This window comes from Dermacentor albipictus, chromosome 5, assembly GCF_038994185.2.
Source record: "Dermacentor albipictus isolate Rhodes 1998 colony chromosome 5, USDA_Dalb.pri_finalv2, whole genome shotgun sequence".
Taxonomy (NCBI): Eukaryota; Metazoa; Arthropoda; class Arachnida; order Ixodida; family Ixodidae; genus Dermacentor; species Dermacentor albipictus.
Genome location: NC_091825.1, coordinates 47,879,074 through 47,900,603, shown reverse-complemented (window position 1 = coordinate 47,900,603; position 21,530 = coordinate 47,879,074). Strand labels below are relative to the sequence as shown.

General features: G+C 48.4%; 1 long non-coding RNA gene across 1 annotated transcript; it reads right to left on the bottom strand.

Moving 5' to 3' along the window:
- Positions 1 to 1,701: 1,701 nt before the first annotated feature.
- Positions 1,702 to 5,083, bottom strand: LOC135899182 (uncharacterized). Its single transcript, XR_010563552.1, has 2 exons — positions 4,926 to 5,083; positions 1,702 to 2,130 (listed from the first exon to the last, which is right to left on the bottom strand). It is a non-coding gene; the product is annotated as an uncharacterized lncRNA (long non-coding RNA).
- Positions 5,084 to 21,530: the final 16,447 nt, after the last annotated feature.

Genomic DNA, 21,530 nt, shown 5'->3' with positions numbered 1-21,530 from the left:
ACGGAAGTTCGACTGTAAGATGTAGAGTTTAAGTTCATCAAAGTTATGACCTGGTTGGTTGAAATTCTCGGCGACGGCTTTGGGAAGCTTTTTAGCTGTGTCCGCGCGATGTCCGTTTAAGCTGACGTTCATTGATTGTCCTGTTTCAACGATATATTGTTTCTTAAAGAAGGAACATTCGAGCATGTAAATCAGATCCGAAGTTGTACAAGTGAAGCTAGAATTGACTTCATGTGTATAACTGCTTGCGGGGCTTTTAAGTTTAATGTCACTTTGAAGGAGCCTGCAGGTTTTGCACCTGGGCCGACAACATGCTTTTATTACGGCGGAATGGCGTTGGCTGACTTTTGCGTGCACTAACATGTCTTTAAAGCTCCTGTATCGGCGATAGATAACCCTAGCTACATCCGGGAACGCTTTTCTCAGAAGCTCCTTACTTCATAATATTCGGTGGTATTTTCATAGGATCTTGTTTATGTTTGGAAGTGCATTAGAATATTTGGTTATAAAAGCCGGCGGTCTGTCAGATTCTAGTGTGGGCTGTTTCTTCGCCAATTCTGACTGTCTCTCCAATCTTGACGCGGCATCATAAGCTCTATCGAGAGGAACCTGGGGGTAGTTCCTTTCTGCTCGCGTTGTTTTAAGATCATTTAGGTTGTGGATATAATCGTGGTCTTCACTTCAGATTTTTCTTATTTGTTTCGCTTGTCCGATAAAAATTTCTTGCTTGCAATGTCGCGGGTGATGACTTTTGTAGTCTAAATATTGCTGGCTATCCGTAGGCTTCCGGTAAACTGTCGTTCTCAGTTTTCCGTTTTCGATGCCGACCGTCGTGTCCAGGAAGTTGATCTGACTAGGAGAGTGGTGAGCAGCAAATTTAATACTCGGGTGAAAGCGATTGAAATGGCTAATTAAGTCGGTTAAGGCGCTTGTGCCGTGTTCCTATATTATAAATATGTCGTCAATGTAACGAAGATAGGTGTGGGGTTTTAAAGGGTAGGATTTCAACAGGTCTGCTTCAAGCTGTCCCATGAAAATGTTCGCATACGTGGGAGTGAATGGCATACCAATGCTAGTGCGCAAAGTTTGCAGGTAGTGAATAGAAGCGAATTCGAAATAGTTGAGCGTGAGAACTAACCTAAGGAGCAATAAGTAAACTTCAGGAGCGTACTCTACTGAAGTTTTCTTATTGCTCCTTAGGTTAGTTGAAGCTGTTTCTGGATCCCTCGCAATCAATGCCCAAGCGCACTCATGGGAATGTGTGTTTAAAGGGCAAAAAAATCCAAAGTGACTTGGATGTTTGAATAGCGGGGTCGGAAAGGATTTGGTTGGCGTTGATGCCATCGATAATTCGAAGGAAGTGTGGCGTGTCTTGAACGAAAGATGAGAGGGCGGTGGGGATATGTTTGACAGATTGTGATTTAAGAATTTAGATAGTGACTCAGTAGGTGTGTTGTTATTAGATACAATAGGCCGAACTGGGATTTCTGCTGTAAATATTTCTTTGACCGGAACTTTATGTATTTTAGGAAGAAGATAAAAGCGGCCCGCTTTTTTGTTCTGTCAGAAGAAGTTCGTAATTCACGTTTTCTCGAAGGCTTGTTCAAGGGTTGGAACGCGTTAGTGAACATCAGTGGAGAAGAGTACAATCAGTACTTTTCCTCGCATTGTAACTCTTACTGGAGCTTTCTTCAAGCAAAGAAATAATGAAGGGCATGTTTTATTTGTTTTTGTTTTGTTCTTTTGCCGTGTTTTAGAACTGTCAGATGACCGCCAGACTGTCCCTTCGACGAGACTTCTTCAAGATCATAGCTCTTGAATCATGAGGAATCGGGAAAAATCTGGGATATGCAGCGGCTGTCGTTTAGTACTGCGCCGTATCCGCATGACGTCATCGTCGGCGAGATTAGGCATTGCATTCACTTTTACGAACGCACTTCCCGTCCGAGAAGCGACGATACAGGCCTTTGTTACACACGCAGCCCAGTAGACAGCTTTGAGAGCAAAGATTACCGCGCTTTTTCACGTTGCATGTGTCCTCGCCGCACGGATTACCAGGAGGTTTCACACATCCTGAGTGTTCTCCTTGTTTACATTTTGGTAATAATGATCGAATAGGTAACTTGGACCCTGAAAAAGAAAGAAAAGTGTAAATAAAGAAGTGCTCTGAATAATTGATGGCAACGTTTCGGAGCTGGATAGTCGGCTGACCCAATAACTATGCTGGTTCCTCAGGATGAAAGCTTCATTGCAGTTGCGCAAAATTCATCCCCGTCCGGGGATCAAGCCGGGCGCCACCTCCTTCGCAGGTACTCTAACTGGGTGGTTACTTTACCAGCCGAGCCACTTCCATCTGCGCTCTTCTATATATTTATCGAATAAATTATGAACCGAACTAACCACGTAATATGGCAGCGCATTGGTGTAACTCGGCGCACCGACATGCAGGCTCGAAAGTGTCACGTAGCTTACTTACGGAGTGCGATAGTTTTCCCAAGGAGGCAAGTCATTACACAACCAATCGAAACAGCTTACCCATCTATGAAATTAATGTTTCGCGCTACCATGCAACGGCAAATAAATGCCGTGTCAAAGATAGACGATGCTGCAATTTGTCAAATTGATTCGCGAAAATCTCGACCATCTGTTACTCCGCTTCGTATGGGTCACAACCAAGATATGGCCCATGAAAGGGCATCTTTCATGGTTCGTCTGTAATTCCAGAACTCATGCAAAGTCATGCAGATTGCCATCGCTGAAAATTCGAAGTTTTAGGTTCACATGACGTAAGCATACGAAGCACAAAGTAGATATGTTTGCCATTGCACATTTCTGGGCGTCCTGGGAACCATCGACGATGTCATGCTGAACATGGAGCTACAGACGTACGGCTCGGTCAATATGCTTGGCTTGGATGCCATCACTTGTAAACATTGGCTGCTTACGGTTCCCCTTGATAAGGAATAATCGAGCCGCCCTTCGTGATCGATGCAGCACTTCTTGCCGCCGAGGATCATTTCAACACCGTACCTCACGCTGTTCCTTATCAGCCATCACAACTTCAACCAGACCTAAGCGCTAGCTGTGTTCCTTCAAGGCACACTAAAGAGAAACACTAAACGAGTGTAGCCTAATAAAGCACTCTTTCAAAGCTCTATTTCCGATATTTTCACCGCGTAGGAAGCTCATTAGAGTAAAAAAATGTCAATGCCGTAGTTTAGAATTCGCAAGTATTTCAATGCCAAGTCAACGAGGAAGCCTGTCTGTCCATCACATAGGACGATTTCTTCCAAGCTATGGCTCGCAGCATCCAATCAATTGACCCTTTCGTGCTGCCTCTCGCTTCAACCCAAACTAAGCGGCGCGAACACGGTGCACAGAAAGCTATCAGCAATCCGCGCAGAGTGTCCCTATTGCATATCGCTTTCAAGATAGGGCCCGCGCGCCCGCGCCATACGCAGCCGCCGCCAGGCAACAGTTGATCACGGTTGATTATGGTACGCACCGAGATGAGGCAGCGTCATCGACCACGTCTACGTACGATGTCAACCAAAGTGACACTGTTCAGTTACGTCACATGCTACAGCGCGCATCGGCCAGTGCTCATCTCCCACGAGGCAGCGGCATCATTCGAATGCACGATTATATGACATGAGTCAACATTGCTACTACTCGACTCTTCGTCTTCTCATGCTGCTCTCAGTTAACATATCGGTGTTGTAGCCCCGCTTTCTCCGTTTCACGATTGTTTCGTGTTGTTTCACGCAACTATACCAACCACAGCAAAATACGACGACGAAACAGCAGGTGATTAGTATCAAATGCTTACGCAGAATTTAGATAACTGATGCAGACGCGCGGTCGGTCACCGCGAACCCCTGCGATCACTGCCTTGAAGCTTCGTTCTGCTTTGCTCCATTTAGTTACACAGGCAACTTACTATAACAACATATTTCACATTGTTTTCTCTGAGCGGCTGCCTACATTTCACGCAAGAAACCGGTACGAGGGAATCGACTTCGGCGGCCGCGCGGAATGTCCCAGCTTACTGCACGTAGTAGGTAAAGAGACAGCGTCTGTAAATCATTCTTAGCTTTCTGTTTGTCCAAGATTATTATTTTAAAGGCAAAATACTTGTGTCATTCGAGAGTACTTGCCAAAATGCCCAGGAGGCCTCCCGCGTATCATCTTTATTTCGCGCCGATATCCAAACCTATGCGGAGCGCGTCGCGTTATCCCTCAGACTACGCAAGTGGGGTGCTTCCGACAGATGGCGACACCGTAAGTCCTCGCCCCCAAAGTTGTATGAAACTCTATGCTCGCCCCCAATACCGACATCGTTATAGTGACTGCTCCATCGCTACAGTGTTGTTGTTAAAGTTACGAGCCCCATCACTGTAGTGGTGATGTCAAAGTACCGGGCCCCGTCACTGTAATCACTACCAAAAATCATACAATGTTAGCTTGGCGTTTACGCTCCGTTACGCTCACACTCAGCAGCTCAGCGGGTTCGCAAGTGCGCTCATAGTGGGCACGCCCTCAACGCTCATGCCAGCAGCGGAAGATAGAACGGTCTCCTGGCTCCACCACCGAGCAGATGGGGCGGGGCGTTGCCCGGTGCCTCCACTTCGCTTCGTCAGTTTTGCTGCCTCCGCGTCTCTGGGGGCACTTTAACACTCTGCGCATGCGCCTGCGATAGCGGGAACGCTCAACGGTGGCACCGACGGTGTAAGTGCGCGCATCATTGCAGTCGCAATAAGAGACAAATCTAACCCCCTCACCTCCCCCCCTTCTGGAACGTCGAATCTTCGCTGATCGGAGCCCTCAATTGGGGGGCTCTTATCATCGCGCATGCGATAACCGGAAAGTAACCTTCTCTCAGAACATTTTCGTGCGCACTTCGTATTGGTACCTTTTGCACGTACCTTTTGCACCAACAGTGCTCATGGCGACGATAACCGCTAAGAGAATCCACGTAGAATAGAGTGACCACGTCTTCGACGCCATTTCCTGCCCTCTCTGTCAAAGCTGCGGTGGTCAAATCTCCCCGTGACGAAGGCTTGATATAATAAGCGTGCGACACCGACGCAGCTTGGCTTCAGGCATACTACGCCGTTCACAGCTTGCGATTCTTGCTGTCCTTGCTGTTGTCCTCACGACCATTGTTGTCTCATCTCCAACGGCGTTAGTCAGTAAAAGCGGAGTCTCGTTGAGCTGTCCATTGTAATGATACTAACGTACGTAAGCCGTATAGGTCGATGCTGTATTGTCAGACGCCAACGTGACGAAAGCTTTTGTTGTCTCGTAGCAGCAGAATTTCAAGGGCCGCTGTTTTGTTGCTCTGACACGGGGGTGGGAGGGGGGGGGCAGTGTGCTTGCAAAGCGTCGTTACCCTTACATCGATGTTTGAAGCACGTCGGACTCATTTACGTTCTAGTATATATATATATATATATATATATATATATATATATATATATATATATATATATATATATATATATGTGAAAGTATGTATGTATGTATATATATGTAGTCATATGATGAGCAGCCAACACTGACACCAAGGAAAACATAGGGGCAACTAATTCTGCTAATTAATTGAATTAAAGAAAGGATAAATGGCAGCAGGTGGGGAACGATCCCGTGTCTTCGCATTATGCATGCCATGTTCTAACCAATTGAGCTACAGCGGCGCGGTATCCCCACCCACTTGATTGAGTATTTATGTGTTACTGCTAGAATTAACATTGGGAGCAACGTTGCTTTTTCATCCACCTTCACTGCCATTAACTTATCATTTCTTTAATTCAATTAATTAGTAGAAGTAATTTTCCCTATGTACTCATTGGTGTGTGTGTTCATTGGCTTCTCATGATATATTTATTTATTTATTTATTTTCATATACTGTCAATCCCTCATGGGATTATAACAGGAAGGGCAAGTACATATGGTAGTAATTGCGAACAAGAATATAAAGAGATTATATAATCATAAGTGTGTTATTGAAAAGGTTTTGGTTTCACTAAACAAAAGAATTAAGTAGTTCATCACAAATGCAATATTTGGGAACAATATACTATAACAAGGAAGAATCTGAGAAAAGAAGATACCAAACAAGAAAAAAGAAAAAAAATACCTGAAAGCACATGTGATATACAATACCTAATGAACATGACGAACAGGATGCAGTCATGCGTATGATGCATCATACAAAAGGAACACTCATAGACTAAAGTGTTAGGCTATGAAGATCGGTAACAAACCTGACTATGTAAGTCAGAGCTGTAAGGCAAGGAGGTGTTCTTCCACTGAATTAGCAAATGTATCTAATGAGGAGCTGTTACTAATGGATTCACTCAGCTTATTCCGCTCTTTTATCGCTAAAGGAAAGAATGAATTCTTAAAGCAATCGGTATGAAAAGAATGCTCATTGAGTGTTTGTGTGTTCTTATGCCGCGTTGGCCGTGTTTTATTTCTGGAGATGTATCTAGAGGTATCAGTATTAAGCTTGTTGTGTAAGAGCTGGTACATAAGTTTAGAGCGGGCTAGTACAGCTCGGTTTTGTACTGTGAGGATTCCGGCTTTGTTAAGTAGTTCGGGGGGTGAGTCTGTTAATTTATGTTTATAGTATGTATACCATAGAGCTTTCCTTTGTACACCTTCTAGTTTTTTAATTCGTTGTTTAGTGTGGGGAAACCAGATAACATTTGCATACTCAAGGACTGACCTGACGAAAGTCTTGTAAGCCAGAAGTTTCGTATCGGGTGGTGCTAGTCGGAGGTGCCTTCCAAGAAAGAAAAGGCGTTTCATTGCAGTTGTTGTAACATTAGTTATGTGGAAGTTCCATCTGAAGTCATGTGTTAACGTTAATCCGAGGTACTTGTGTTCAAGAACTCGTATTAGTGGCACTCTCGCATTGGCACACTCGATATGATTAATGAAAAATCGGGTCCCTTGGTTAACCACCTTTCTTCTCCTTCCCATATATATATATATATATATATATATATATATATATATATATATATATATATATATATATATATATCCACAGTGAAGTAGACGCGCGTATGAAGCGGTTTATTGACGTTTCGGCCGGGGTCCGGCCTTCCTCAGAATACATTGCATGGTGTCAGTACAGTTCATATACATGTGCTTATCAACCAAATGAAGATACGTTAACATGAAAAACGAATAAAATGGGCGAACAAAATACATCCGAATCGTTCAAAGGATAGCTGACACGTGTATAGACCGATGGCGATTGCAAACATACAATCTAAGATACAAAGTATAAAAACGTACCGAAATGAATTCTAAAAACCAATCGCCACGTGACAACAAAACGTCGATATGCGCTCATATGTGCTATGTTATCAAGCAAACACAGACACAGAAAAAGGGGAATAGCGACGTACTAGTAAAATAAGGGACAAGTGACGGGCTACAAAGACAGGCAACTCAATTTTCCTACACATTCATTCATACCACACGCGACAGTATCAAACTTATAGATAAGGAAGGATTCGCGGGCTTCTCTATCATAATTTGAGCGAAATCCAGATTCAAGCAACGTGACTTTCAGTTTATCAAATTAGTGGTATATATATATATATATATATGCTTACGATATCACCGAGCCATGCTCAAGACGAGCCTCCGCGAGAAAGACGATGAACACTTTTCATATCGAAAATCTTGTGTGTGTATGTATATATATATATATATATATATATATATATATATATATATATATATATATATATATATATATATATATATATATATATATATATATATATATATATATATATATATATATTTATTTATTTATTTATATATGTGTGTGTGTGTGTGTGACGGAAGAACGCAAAACGAAGCGCCCGACTTTCGGCAATCGTGACCATCACTGCGACGGCGTCGGATAGCTGTCGCCATGCCTCTGCGCTGATGGGGAGCTTGACAAGTGAGTACCATAACAAAATGAGAGGATATCGAGCATGTGGCATATAGTCCAAGGAACCTAACTGCATGTTTTAAAGAAACGTGACTTCAGAAATATGGTCTGTCGCTACATAGCTCGACTGCTATTCGCACTGCCCTCGACAGACATAGAGAAATGAGTTCTGTCATGTCTTTTTAGAGCGCAGCTCTTTGGCGTCCGTTCCTGGGTTTCGCGTCGTCGTCGGCGTTGTCGTCGGCCTCGTAACCAGCTCCGCCCCCCTTTCATCCCCCCAGCGCTAGCAGCGACCGACTGATACCGCTGGATGCCGCTGACGCCGCTAGAGAGTCAAGATAACGTGACTGCATAGAACACCGTCGCCGCCATGCAGAAAGAGGAGGAAAGGGTCCCCCCCCCCTGTTCTTGTGTGGCGGATAGGGTGCTCTTCAGTTGCCGACGCGCCGGTTATTTCACGTAGGCCCCGGCACGTCGACGAATACGTGACCACCTTCCCACGGCTAGACCTGGTTCTTAGCGCTGCGGAAGCGAGGGTATCATATTGTTTGTGTCGGCATCGGCGGCGTTGTCCCTGAAACCAACTCCGCAGCTGGGGTTGACTCACTATCGGCGTCAGCGGCATCAGTCAGTCGCTGCTATCTCTTCCCTCCTCCCTTTATCGTGTTGTCCGCTTGCTGCGCGCGCTTCTGCCCCCATCGTTTGCCGCTGGGTGTACACGCCGCCCCCTCCCCCCTCTTCCTGCGAGTCTCCGGTTGTCAAAGCGCCGGCTCGAACTTAATTCCTTTCTTCGCTCCTCCTCCAATGCAACCCCTGTGCGGTGGCAATCAGAGAGCCAGATCGGTGGCGGCGGATCTGTATATTGACACGTGTACTTTATCGGGCAACCACGTTTCGCCGCTTAACAACTGTAATCGCAGAGCGAGGGACGCGCCTGCATGTATCCGACGTTTCTGGAAAGTTATCGACGCTTCTATCCGCGTGTCTGTTGTCACCGAACCTTGTGTTATCAGATTTCATCGCGTGACACGAATTGTGTAGAACTTTGTGGAAGACACGCGGGTCCCATCAGTTAATCTGGAACATTCGATGACTGATCTATAAAAGCCGACGCGCTTGACCCGCTGATCAGATTTTCGACGATCGCCGAGCGTGTTCGCCGCTATCGTTGTGCTATAAGTGTAGCCTGTTTTGAGGGCACAGGTTCGCCCAATAAAAGTTAGTCTTGTCGTTCACAGTATTGCTACTGTGTTATTCACCGTCACTGCCACGTGACATCTGGTGGAGGTGCTTGTGCGTTCATGTACCGAACGCCCCCGCAAAGCCGCGATACAAGTCCGAAGCCCGAGGACAAAACCAACGTCGCCCAAGACCAGCGAGCTAGCCGCCGGCTGCAAGGACTGCCCCCAGAGCACGGACTCCTACCTGAGACGAGCAGGACGATTGCCACCGAGTCCTCCCCAATGGCAGCCCCAGCATCCCCCGTCGTGCTGCAGCAGCCCAGGGAGCCCCCCACGTTCCGCGGTTCAACATTCGAGGACCCGGAAACCTGGCTCGAGACGTACGAGAGGGTCGCTGCATTTAACAGCTGGAACAGCGACGACAAACTGCGACATGTCTTCTTCGCATTGGAAGACGCTGCCAGGACGTGGTTCGAGAACAGAGAAACCACGTTAACGACCTGGGACCTTTTCCGAAGCGCCTTCCTGAAGACATTCACAAGCGTCGTACGCCGAGAACGAGCCCAAGCACTACTGGAAACCCGAGTGCAGCTGCCCAACGAGACCACGGCGATTTTTACAGAAGAAATGAGCCGCCTATTCCGCCACGCCGACCCAGAAATGTCCGAGGAAAAGAAAGTCCGGCTACTAATGCGTGGTGTTAAGGAGGAACTTTTCGCCGGTATGGTACGAAACCCACCGAAGACTGTCGACGAGTTTCTTCGCGAGGCCACTAGCATCGAGAAGACACTCGAGATGCGAAACCGGCAATTCGACCGCCGCACCAACGCTACAAACTATGCCGGAGTTCAATCACTGGCCTCCGAAGACCTGCGCGAGGCTATCAGGGCAGTCATACGAGAGGAGCTTCAGAAGATCTTCCCGTCGTCGCAGCCTCAAGTGGCCTCGATCGCTGACATCGTCAAAGATGAGGTTCAGAGGTCGCTTGGAGTTCCGGAGGTGCAACCTGAATTACCGCAACCCCAACCCGAAGCGATGACCTACGCCGCCGTCGTACGCCGTCAAGGCCCACCTCAGCGACCGCGCCAGGGCCCTGTAACGCCGCAATTCCGTCGACCACCGCCGCCGCCGCCGACAGCGCGCCCACCCGTCGCCCAGCGGAGCTACCCGAGGAAGACCGACGTTTGGCGCGCTCCTGACCACCGCCCGCTCTGCTACCACTGCGGGGAAGCGGGTCACGTCTACCGCCGATGCCCATACCGCGACATGGGACTGAGAGGGTTCGCCGTCAACGCGCCGCGTCCAAAGCTTGGAGAGCGCCCACGTGACATCGCCGACTACCTCGCCGCTACTCAATGGAGCCCTCGACGACCGTCCCGTTCGCCGTCACCAGGCCGCTACCTGTCGCCGCAGCGCCGACCATACACCGGCCCAGCGCGGGGCCGCTCTGCGAGCCCATATCCGGAAAACTAAAAGCAGCAACCGATGGAGGTGCGGTTGCTGTTCGTCGAACTGACGAAGATCCTCCGCCGTCGACGAACATGACGAAGAAATCATCTCGACGACCTAATGACGACACGCCGCCGTCTCGAAGAAGTCGCGAAGCCAAGACTACACCGACGAAAGACGACTTGACGACGCAACGTTCCAGCTTCAGTTCAACACGACGCAGCCGTGATCCGACGCCAAGACCCAACTGCAACGCCAGACAAAGAACCACCGACCTCGACGTACTTCTAGACGGCCACGCAGTCACTGCCTTAGTTGACACAGGGGCCGATTACTCTGTAATGAGTGGACACATCGCAGCCCAGTTAAAGAAGGTTAAGACTGCATGGGAGGGTCCCCACATTCGGACCGCTGGAGGACACCTCATTACGCCGACTGGAATCTGCACGGCAAGAATTACCGTTCATGACCGTACTTACCCTGCCACCTTCGTTATCCTGCAACAGTGCTCGCGAGACGTCATTCTCGGCATGGACTTCCTGAACCAACACGGCGCAATCATTGACCTGAAATCGAAGTCCATAACGCTGTCGGAAGATCGAGCGATACCACCGGAGAGCTCTAGTAGTCACCGTGCCTTACGTGTGCTTGAAAGTCAAGTCAGCATCCCGCCTCGCTCCAGCATTGTCATTTCCGTAGGCACCAAAACGCCTGCCGACGTAGAAGGCGTCATCGAGGGTGACCAACGTCTACTGCTAGACCGTGAAATTTGCGTCGCAAGAGGGATCGCTCGACTGCATGGAGGGAAAACTGAAGTGTTGCTAACAAACTTCGGCCAGGAGTTCAAGCACATCAACAAGGGCACGACGATCGCGTACATCGAAGAAATTCTGGAAACCAGTAATGCGTTTGTCCTCTCGGATTCCGCCGCATCTACCCCGACGACCATGGTTCCCGAACCAGACTACGACATTAACCCAAGTCTCTCCGTGATTAAGCAACAGCAGCTCAAAAGTCTACTCCAACGATACAAAGGCTGCTTTTCGATGTCTTCGAGGATTCGACAAACACCAGTCGCCAAGCATCGCATAATAACCGAGGAAAGCGCTCGACCACTCCGCCAGAGCCCTTACCGAGTTTCGCCGCGAGAACGTGAAGCTATAAGACAACAAGTCGACGAGATGCTGCGCGACGACATCATCCAGCCGTCGAAAAGCCCGTGGGCATCCCCTGTTGTCTTGGTGAAGAAAAAGGACGGCACCCTACGTTTCTGCGTCGATTATCGTCGACTGAACAAAATCACCAAGAAGGATGTTTACCCCCTACCACGGATAGACGACGCATTAGATCGGCTCTGCAACGCAAAATACTTCTCGTCGATGGATCTCAAGTCTGGCTACTGGCAAATAGAAGTCGACGAGAGAGATCGCGAAAAAACCGCCTTCATCACGCCAGACGGCCTCTACGAGTTCAAGGTCATGCCATTCGGACTCTGCTCGGCGCCTGCAACATTCCAGCGCGTCATGGACACGGTGTTAGCAGGATTGAAGTGGCAGACCTGTCTTGTTTACTTGGATGACGTCGTCGTCTTCGCCGAAAATTTCGACGATCACCTTAGGCGGCTTGCGACAGTACTAGAGGCCATCAAGTCATCAGGGCTCACTCTGAAGCCAGAAAAGTGCCGCTTCGCTTACGATGAGCTTCTATTCCTAGGCCACGTCATCAGCAAGTCTGGAGTTCGCCCCGACCCACAGAAGACAGCTGCCATTGCAAAGTTCCCACAGCCCATCGACAAGAAGGCAGTGCGTAGATTTCTTGGCATGTGTGCCTACTACAGGCGATTTGTCAAGGACTTTTCACGTATCGCTGAGCCGCTGACACAGCTAACTAAATCTGACGTCGAGTTCAAGTGGGAAACGCCGCAGGCCGACGCATTTCAAGAACTCAAACGACGCATGCAGTCGCCGCCCGTACTTGCGCACTTCGACGAGCATGCCGATACCGAAATCCACACTGACGCCAGTAGCCTAGGCCTCGGTGCCGTGCTAGTCCAGAGAAAAGATGGTCATGAACACGTGATAGCTTACGCTAGCCGGTCATTGTCAAAAGCGGAAGGCAATTATTCTACAACCGAAAAGGAATGCCTCGCCATCGTTTGGGCTACAGCGAAATTTCGCCCGTACCTATATGGCAGGCCATTCAAAGTCGTCAGCGACCATCACGCTTTGTGTTGGCTAGCGAATTTAAAGGATCCCTCTGGACGGCTGGCACGGTGGAGCCTCAGACTACAAGAATACGACATCACTGTAACATACAAGTCCGGACGAAAACACTCAGACGCCGATTGCCTATCACGTGCCCCCATTGACCCGCCGCCGCAAGATGACGAGGATGACGACGCCTTCCTTGGAATAATAAGCGCGGAAGACTTCGCCGAACAACAACGAGCGGACCCGGAGCTTAAAGGCCTCGTCGATTATTTGGAAGGGCACACCGACGTTGTCCCCAGGGCATTTAAGCGCGGATTATCTTCCTTCACGCTTCAAGACAGTCTACTCGTGAAGAAGAACTTCTCACCAGTCCGCGCCAATTACCTTCTTGTTGTCCCGTCAGGACTTCGTCCAGAAGTATTGGACGCCCTACATGACGATCCGACCGCTGGACACCTCGGATTTTCCCGGACACTATCGAGGATTCAAGAAAAGTATTATTGGCCGCGCCTGACCGCCGACGTCGCCCGTTATGTCAGAACATGCCGAGACTGTCAGCGACGCAAGACACCGCCGACAAGGCCAGCCGGATTACTACAGCCAATCGAGCCTCCTTGCAGACCATTTCAGCTGATCGGGATGGACTTGCTGGGACCCTTTCCGACGTCAATAACCGGAAATAAGTGGATCGTCGTGGCGACGGACTACCTCACCCGCTTCGCTGAAACAAAAGCACTGCCGAAAGGTAGCGCAGCCGAAGTGGCGAAATTCTTTGTCGAAAACATCCTGCTGCGACATGGCGCCCCAGAAGTCCTCATCACCGACCGAGGCACGGCCTTTACAGCGGAGCTCCCCCAAGCCATTCTGAAATACAGTCAGACAAGGCACAGGAGGACAACGGCCTACCACCCGCAGACGAATGGTCTTACGGAGCGGCTGAATAAGACCCTCGCCGACATGCTAGCGATGTACGTCGACGTCGAACACAAGACCTGGGATGCCGTCCTGCCGTACGTAACATTCGCTTATAACACGGCGGTACAAGAAACAACACAGATCACGCCGTTCAAGCTGGTCTACGGCAGGAACCCGACGACGACGCTTGACGCCATGCTGCCGCATGTAACTGACGAAGAGAATATTGACGTCGCTATCTATCTCCAGCGCGCCGAAGAAGCCCGACAGCTCGCCCGCCTACGGATCAAGACCCAGCAGCGTACCGACAGCCGACACTACAACCTCCGACGACGCTTCGTCGAGTACCAGCCCGGCGACCGTGTTTGGGTATGGACCCCGATACGCCGGCGAGGACTCAGTGAGAAGCTGCTGCGACGCTATTTCGGACCCTACAAGGTCATCCGACGTATTGGCGCACTAGACTATGAGGTCGTGCCAGACGGCATTTCGCACTCACAGCGGCGCCGCGCACGATCTGAAGTGGTCCACGTGGTGCGCCTTAAACCATTTTACGGACGCTGATGAACTTCCTTAGTTTGTTGTTTTCTTTGATACGAGTGCTTTTCTTTGTTACTTTCGTTTGTGTGCAGCATCGGGTCGATGCTTTTTAAGAGGGGGGTAATGACACGTGTACTTTATCGGGCAACCACGTTTCGCCGCTTAACAACTGTAATCGCAGAGCGAGGGACGCGCCTGCATGTATCCGACGTTTCTGGAAAGTTATCGACGCTTCTATCCGCGTGTCTGTTGTCACCGAACCTTGTGTTATCAGATTTCATCGCGTGACACGAATTGTGTAGAACTTTGTGGAAGACACGCGGGTCCCATCAGTTAATCTGGAACATTCGATGACTGATCTATAAAAGCCGACGCGCTTGACCCGCTGATCAGATTTTCGACGATCGCCGAGCGTGTTCGCCGCTATCGTTGTGCTATAAGTGTAGCCTGTTTTGAGGGCACAGGTTCGCCCAATAAAAGTTAGTCTTGTCGTTCACAGTATTGCTACTGTGTTATTCACCGTCACTGCCACGTGACAATATGTGCACCGCCCGAGCCGAAATTGCCGCTGCCGGTCGCCCTGTGCGGTGGCAATCAGAGAGCCAGATCGGTGGCGGCGGATCTGTATATGTGCACCGCCCGAGCCGAAATTGCCGCTGCCGTTCGCCACTGCGAAATTATCTGCCAGTTCTTTTTGAGCCATGAGCGAGACGACCGATGGAAGTCCTCCGTCTGCTGCTGCTGCTGCTGCTGCTGCTAAACGAGCTGCCAGAGCAGAGGCCCAGCGCGGTCGCCGTCAGAATCCAGAGGTGCGTGCCGCCGAAGCAGAAGCTTACCGTCGCCGCCGTCGAGATGATCCAGGAGTACGCGTCGCCGAAGCAGAGGCTAAGCGCGGCCGCCGAGAAGACCCTGCCGTTCGCGCCGCCGAAGCGGAGGCTCATCGCCGCCGTCGAGAGCAACCAGCAGTAAGCGAGGCTGAAGCAGAAGCTCATCGCCGCCGCCAAGAAGACCCTGCAGTTCGCGCCGCCGAAGCGGAGGCTCATCGCCGCCGTCGAGAGCAACCAGCAGTAAGCGAGGCTGAAGCAGAAGCTCATCGCCGGCGCCGAGAAGACCCTGCCGTTCGCACCGCCGAAGTGGAGGCTCATCGCCGCCGTCGAGAGCAACCAGCAGTAAGCGAGGCTGAAGCAGAAGCTCATCGCCGTCGCAGAGAAGACTCTACCGTTCGCGCGGCCGAGGCCGAGGCCAAACGCAAACAAAGGCTCGCATTTGCTGCGCTCAAATTTCGCATTAGGAAGCAACGTAATCGTCGGTAATTTTTTTCCTCATTTAACTTCCTTTGGCAGTCAGTGTCCATTTCGACACAGCTTTAACACTTCTATTTCAAACAAGTTGATCATTTATACAGGTTTTAACAACAGACAATTGTCTGCGAACAAACAGACACTGATGCTCTCTTGAACGAATTCAGTCAAATCGTTTACATAATTCAAAATAAAAGTGGTCCGACAGCACTCCCTTTCGGGACATAAAAACTCACAGATGCATGACCATAGTATTGGCCTTCAACATCAACAAGCTGTGTCCTCCTTTCAAGATGAGACCGTATCTATTTAAAGTGTCTGTATGCCAAATATTTTTCAGCTTAGCAATTACACAAGCATGAGAAACTACGTCGAATGGGTATTGAATGGGTTTCAATCGAATGGGCTTGAAATCGGGAAAAAAGACTTAACTATGACCATCTTTGTTGACGACAGACGCAAAGTAATGGAGAGAAGAAATGAACTGAGTTGTACAGAGTGCTTCTTTATGAAAGGGAACACGCGAGCGCGTGGCCCATGCTCTGCGGAGGTAAAATCCCTTCATAATTTGAAAGTAGCGACACTCTTTGAACCCTGCCGCCGCCGCACGACCTCCTCGCCTCCTCCTCGCCCCTTGCGCGTCCCCCCGCGGCAACCAGTTCTGCCCCCGCTTTTCTGCACTACGATTGGTCTCCCTGCCGTTGCCCTTGGAAACGTGCGGATCTTGAGTTTTGCTTGTATTTTTTCTTTTTCGTTCGCGCCATTTTCCTCCTATGCACGGTTGGCTCAGCGCTTTAGCTCGGCGTAGCGAACGTTGTACGCTGTTTTAACGCGATAGCGTTAAGGAGCTCGTGTCGCAGAAAAGCCGGTGTCGTCGGCGTCGGTATCGGCGTCGGCGTTTGCGGCGTTGACCGTGAGCGATAAATCACTGCAGGCGCTTTTTCCTGCTCTTTGTGCTAGCGCTATGCCGGGCTGTTGCGCATAAAATGCAGCAAGAAGCCTAAATATCGTTGTGCCGTTTTTAAGATACCACAAGGAAAGCGTGAAGGCTTGCGCAGGAAGCAGTGGCTGCACGATATTGTCCGAAGGAAGTTTGTTCCGACAAAAAAACAGCGTCGTGTGCGAGCTGAGGCGTCTTTCTTATAGCTGGTTGCAAAACATCCCGTAATGCTGCATTTTTTTCTCATTCTTCCGGCCTGCTCACCAGCGTTTTTGCTGCGTTTGTCTTCAGTATGCTTAATACTCTGGGGCGGCTCCATCACTTCGCACGTAGCTAACAGTTGTTATTCAGTCTGAAGTGCAGCATTATAGATTCTGCTTTGCGCCCTGAAAAAAATTAGTTGCAAGTATACATGTGGTATTGCAGGTGATGAGCGTTAGCTAGTCAACATTGAGGGGTTTTTTTTAAGTTTTAAGGTGAAAGCCTTTAGATCTGTGTTTCAAAGGTCGCGTTCTAAACTGGGAGTATCACGTGACCCAAGGAAGGCCAGAGGTGACCCAAAGCCTGTCCACCCCTGTAGAAGAGAATGATTACCCAAGTTAATTAATGAATCATTAGTGATTGACATAAGGATTAGTGGATTAGTGAGGATTAACCCATTAGGGACCGGTTTCTTTATTTTCTTGCTATCTTGAAATAAATGTCATATCTTAACTTACATTTACACTAATAATTCACATGCAAGAAATTATTACTCTTGCCTAATTAGTTTTTGAAATACAGCCCGTGACCATATGGTCACACTGGGCCTTACGCTGCAGCAAAATACGCGAAGTTAAAAACATTTATTTCAAGCCATGAAACATCACAAAAAACATATATAGCGAATAGTCGAGCACTTATTTAGTGTGATATGGTTTAAATCTTGGAATATACATGCCGACGTCATACTTTGTGCATTGTGTGCACCGCGCTGTTGCAATTATCTCATGCACACCTCCACCTCTTGCCATTAGGTATCGGTGCAACAAAGTGGGCCACTTGGTCACACCGCGTAACAGTCAGGGCATCACCAGTCTTTGGTATTCTGCGTTGACCAGGTCCTCTAGGCTTACTGTCCCATCGTATCAGGTAGCTTTGTGCAATTTGCCTGCCTGCAGAATTCCACCTGCGTGGCGTTGAACCCTGTGCTACGAATTAGCGCCCAAGCGTTGCTGATAGATACATCACAAAGTGAAGTGAAAATCGGCCACCACCACTTTTTGCCACGGATTGTAATCCTATAGGCGCCTGCATTTGCATCCATCTGGGCCGTACCTCCTATAAATCTTGTACTTAGCAACAGTGTTTGGATGGGCCACCTTGATTCGCTTCTTCTCGACATACGAGTACATGCCCTATCGAGTACGGCGTTGTCAAAAAGATCGAACAACTCAACAGGTGAAAAGTCCATGTAAGCAGCAAAGTTTGGGTCGGGAAACATGCCAAGGCTTGTCTGGAAATCACGCTTCGTCCACTTAGAAGCAGTGGATAATTTTGCCGGAATGGCCAGATCAACTACAGAAGAAGAAACCTCTGATATTCTGTCACCTCGCTCGCCGGGGTCGTCATCGTCCGAGTTGCATCCACCAATGCGGCGTCCGTCAGAGAAAACAGTTTCAGCGCCGGCTAATAGAATGTCAATGAGCCCTGCTTATAATATCAATGAGCCCACCTGATTCTTCATCGGCCGAGTTTTCACCCGAATAGGTGCTAGCCTCTGGCGGCTCGATATAAATCACTGACACGTCGTCATGTTCCTCTACGACTGCTTCGCTATTTCTTCCAACATCAACCTATTCAGACAATAAAATAAGAAATAACCACTGCGAGAACGCGCCAGCAGCCGTGCAAGAGATCAGAATGCAGTTAAAAATAAATAAAAAGTTAGGCAGCCTAAAGGCCCAGCGTGGCCATATGGCAACGCGCAAGATAACACGCTCGTTCATGGATAAATCAAACATTAATCCTTCACAACTGCTCATCGAAGGTCACATATTCAGAGAACAATACGGAGGTATGGATATCTGACTATTGCTTAAAGAAGTAGTGAAAAAAAAACACGCTTACCCCTTGGAGCAGTGCATGGCAACGCTACTCCCAGAGCAACACTTATTCCCTCCTTTGCGAGGGGCTCCCACAAAACGACTGACAGCTGCTGCCACTTGGTATCTATAAAGGGAACTCTAATCTGTCAAATGGCACGTCAAAGGCGATTTTGGTGCCGTTTTGTTAATCGTAATTAATTGAAATCCACTGTGCAGACTACCGTGACCATATGGTCACGCTGGTCTTTAATGGGTTAAGGTTGATTAGAGCGTATTTAAGAAGAAGAAGGAGGTGCAATGGTGGCGTAGATGTAAAGCATTCGCCTCGCATGCAAGAGGACCGTGGTTCGAATCGCGGTGCCGCGCAATTTTCCACCGGATCAAAAAAATCCGCTTATTGAAAAATTGCACAAACAGGCCTGGAGTGCGGTCTGATCCCGGAGACGAGAACCGGCTACGCACTCCTTCACTAGAGCAGGATTAGCCACCCAGGAGCAGTACTTGGCCACAACCTCCTATATGAATACAAGAATTGAACCCCGGACCTCAGTCTCCAGCAGATGTGAAGCAACTGACCACGGCGGCGGTCAGACCTGTGACGCAACAGAGGGCGCTACGTATCTCTGGCGCCGGACAGGCCGCCATTGGAATATGAACCTGGCAACGTTTAACGCTAGAACGTTATCTAATAAGGCGACTCTAGCAGTGCTATTGGAGGAATTACAGGGCAGTAAATGGGATATAATAGGGCTGTGAAGTTAGGAGGACAAAGGAAGCATATACAGCGCTAAAAAGCGGGCACGTCCTGTGCTACCGGGGCTCAGCGGAGAGGCGAGAACTAGGAGTCGGATTCCTGAATAATGAGAATATAGCTGGTAACATACAGGAACTCCATAGCATTAACGAGAGGGCAGCAGGTCTTGTTGTGACCCTAATAAGAGGTACAAATTGAAGGTCGTACAGGTGTACGCCCCTACATCCAGTCATGATGACCAGGAAGTTGAAAGCTTCTATGAAGACGTGGAAACGGCGATGGGTAACGTCAAAACAAAATGCACTGTCCTGATGGGTGACTTTAATGCCAAGGTAGGCAAGAAGCAGGCTAGAGACAAGGCAGTGGGGGAATATGGCATAGGCACTAGTAACAGCAGGGGAGAGTTATTAGTAGACCTTGCCGAACAACATAACATGCGGATAATGAATAGATTCTTCCGCAAGCGGGATAGCCGAAAGTGGACGTGGAGGAGCCCAAACGACGAGACAAGAAATAAAATATACCTTTTACTCTGCGCTAATCCTGGCATCATACAAGATGTGGACGTGCTCGGCAAGGTGCGCTGCAGTGACCATAGGAGGGTAAGAACTCGAATTGGTATAGACTTGAGGAGAGAACGGAAGAAACTAGTACAAAAAAAGCCGATCAATGAGTTAGCGGTAAGAGTAAAAATGGAAGAATTCCGAATTAAGCTACAGAACAGGTATTTGGCTTTAACTCAGGAAGCGGACCTTGTGTTGAAACAATGAACGACAATCTTAAGGGCATCATTAAGCAGTGTGCAATAGAAGTCGGTGGCAACTCCGTTAGACAGGATACCAGTAAGCTATCGCAGGAGAAGAAAGATCTGATCAAGAAACACCAATGTATGAAAGCCTCTAACCCTACAGCTAGAATAGAACTGGCAGAACTTTCGAAGTTAATCAACAAGCGTAAGACGGCTGACATAAGGAAGTATAATATGGATAGAATTAAACACGCTCTCAGGGACGGAGGAAGCCTGAAGGCAAGAAGAAACTAAGAATAGGCAAGAATCAGATGTATGCGTTAAGAGACAAAGCCGGTAATATCATTACTATTATGGATGAGATAGTTCAAGTGGCTGAGGAGTTCTATAGAGATTTATACAGTACCAGTAGCACCCACGACGATAATGGAAAAGAGAATAGTCTAGAGGAATTTAAAATCCCACAAGTAACGCCGGAAGAAGTAAAGAAAGCCTTGGGACCTATGCAAAGGGGGAAGGCAGCTGGGGAGGATCAGGTAACAGCCGATTTGTTGACAGATGCTGGACAGATTGTTCTAAAAAAACTTCACACCCTGTGTACGCAATGCCTCATGTCCTCGAGCGTACCGGAATCTTGGAAGAACGTCAACATAAACTTAATCCATAACAAAGGGGACGCCAAGGATTTGAAAAATTATAAATCGATCAGCTTACTGGCCGTTGCCTAAAAAGTATTTACTAAGGTAATCGCAAATAGAATCAGGAACACATTAGCCTTCTGTCAACCAAAGGACCAGGCAGTATTTTGCAATGGGTACTGAACAACAGACTATATTCACACCATCATTCAGGTGATAGAGAAATGTGAGGAATATAACCAACCTGTATATATCGCTTTCATTGATTACGAGAAAGCGTTTGATTCAGTCGAAACCTCAGCAGTCACGGAGACATTACGGAATCAGGGTGTAGACGAGCCGTATGTAAAAATACTGAAAGACATCGATAGCGGCTCCACAGCCACCGCAGTCCTCCGTAAAGAAAGCAACAAAATCCCAATAAAAAAGGTGTCAGGCAGGGAGATACGGTCGCTTCAATGCTATTCACAGCGTGTTTACTTGAGGTATTGGGTATTGGAATTGGGGATAAGAGTTAATGGAGAATACCTTAGTAACTTGCGATTCGCTGATGATATTGCTTTGCTTTGTAACTCAGGGGACCAATTGCAATGTATGCTCACTGACCTGGAGAGGCATAGCAGACGAGTGGGTCTAACAATTAATCTGCAAAAAACTAAAATAATGTTTAACAGTCTCGAAAGAGAACAGTAGTTTACGATAGGTAGCGAGGCACTGGAAGTGGTGAGGGAATACATCTGCTTAGGGCAGGTAGTGACCGCGGATCCTGATCATGAGACTGAAATAATCAGAAGAATAAGAATGGC